The sequence below is a fragment of the Apium graveolens genome, chromosome 7 (assembly GCF_009905375.1).
Source record: "Apium graveolens cultivar Ventura chromosome 7, ASM990537v1, whole genome shotgun sequence".
NCBI lineage: Eukaryota > Viridiplantae > Streptophyta > Magnoliopsida > Apiales > Apiaceae > Apium > Apium graveolens.
The window spans coordinates 183,359,272-183,361,323 of NC_133653.1; the positions used below are offsets into that span (position 1 = coordinate 183,359,272).

The following is a 2,052-nucleotide window of genomic DNA, read 5'->3' on the forward strand; positions in this document are numbered from 1 at the left end:
GCCTGACTCTTGCACAATAGCTTAAGTTCCTCAAAATCAGCACTAGTAGGTGCAGCTGCACTTCCCTGTTGAGGATATGATTGCCTTGTAGCATACTGCTGTGGTTGCTGGAATCCAGGTGGGTTAAACTGTTTACTCACTCCTTGCTGATATGGTGGCTGAATAGCATTCTGATTATTCCCCCAGCTGAAATTTGGATGATTTTTGTTGTTAGGATGATAGGTCGCTGGCACAGGCTGCTGTTGTCGCTGATAATTATTCACATACTGAACAGATTCGTTGACAAGAGAACACTGATCCGTAGCATGAGAACCTGCACAAAGCTCACAAACTATAGCTATTTGATTAACTCCATACGTAGCCAGAAAATCAACCTTCATTGATAGCGCTTGGAGCTGGGCTGCAATAGCGGTGGCTGCATCAACTTCCAGAATACCTGCTACCTTGCCTGACGTCATCCTCTGAGTTGGGTTTTGATGCTCATTTGCAGCCATCGTCTCGATAAGATTATACGCCTCAGTATAGCTTTTAGCCCATAAGGCGCCTCCAGCTGCTGCATCGAGCATGGGCCGAGATTGGGCCCCCAAACCATTATAAAAACCAGTGATTACCATCCAATCCGGCATTCCATGATGTGGACATTTTCTCAACATTTCCTTGTAGCGTTCCCAAGCCTCGCACATAGATTCTGTAGGTTGCTGCGCAAACTGAGTAAGAGCACTCCTCATAGCAGCAGTCTTTGCCATTGGATAAAACTTCACCAGAAACTTTTGCGCAAGATCTTGCCACGTAGTGATGGACCCAGCTGGTTCAGAATGTAACCAGTCTTTAGCTTTATCCCTCAGTGAGAATGGGAAAAGCCTCAACTTGATAGCCTCATCAGTCACGCCATTATACTTAAAAGTGCTGCAGATCTTGACAAAATTCCTTATGTGCATGTTGGGGTCTTCAGTTGCCGCTCCTCCAAAAGAAACAGAATTCTGCACCATCTGAATAGTGCCCGGCTTGATCTCAAAGGTGTTAGCTTGAATAGCCGGGTGAAGGATGCTTGACTGAATGTCATCAATTTTAGGCCGAGAAAAATCCATAAGAGCTGGATCAGCTTGAACAATACGATCTCCCATGTTTACTGGTTCTTTCTGCTCAGTTCCTGAATCCGAATCCTCAAAATCTAACTTCTCTGGAGTATCAAGAACTTCGTCTTTCTCCTCAGCTGTATCTAAGGTCCTCTTGCGAGCACGAGAACGAGTTTGCATAAACGTTTGCTAAAGTACCTGAAACATAACCGAAAAGAGTAATTAACTACTACGTCCTAATCACTGAGTCCTAATGACCAATGATGGTAAGTACATAAACTAAACAAATATGCCGAGTCCCCGGCAGCGGCGCCAAAAACTTGTTAGGGTGAAATCACGCACTAATATTCACGCAAGTATACGCGTTCGCAAGTAATATAGAATACTTTCTAGTTCGTTCCCTCAGAGACTCAGACTAAGTTATTGTCTAATTCAACTCACTCACCAATGTATGACTACTTCTCAATGTTAAGATAATAACACTTAAAATTGTTGATTAAATATTAACTATAATTAACTACTTAATTAACCACTTAACTAACACTTCAATTTATCAATAATAAAACACTCATGAGATCACAACTTCATTATTACTTCCTTCTATAGCCATTGTTATTACCTTTAGCATGTGACAGTGATGATATTAATCGAATAACACGAAACTGATAAAAGCCAACTTTCATTGTACTAATACCATTCTACCAAGCATCCACAATTAAGATAGAAGTTGAATAGTCATCAATTATGTTGAGTTCCTATATGTCTACAGAAATTGACAACACAACGATTTAAGCACAAGTTATTCCTTTTGATTACATAGGGCAAATAAAACTGTTAGAGTTACCCACTAATCATGCACAACGTACATGAACCTATGCTAGCATGGCAAGTTCTAAATCTCAAGATCCACCATCGCTTCACAAGAGATTAACACCCTATCTTATATGTTCGCGACGCACATAAGACGAATACGCAC

At 41.2% G+C, this 2,052-nt stretch overlaps 1 non-coding gene across 1 annotated transcript; it reads left to right on the forward strand.

Moving 5' to 3' along the window:
• Positions 1–624: 624 nt before the first annotated feature.
• LOC141675610 (small nucleolar RNA R71) lies at positions 625–731 on the forward strand. Its single transcript, XR_012556253.1, has one exon. It is a non-coding gene; the product is annotated as a small nucleolar RNA R71 (small nucleolar RNA).
• The last annotated feature ends 1,321 nt before the right edge of the window (positions 732–2,052 follow it).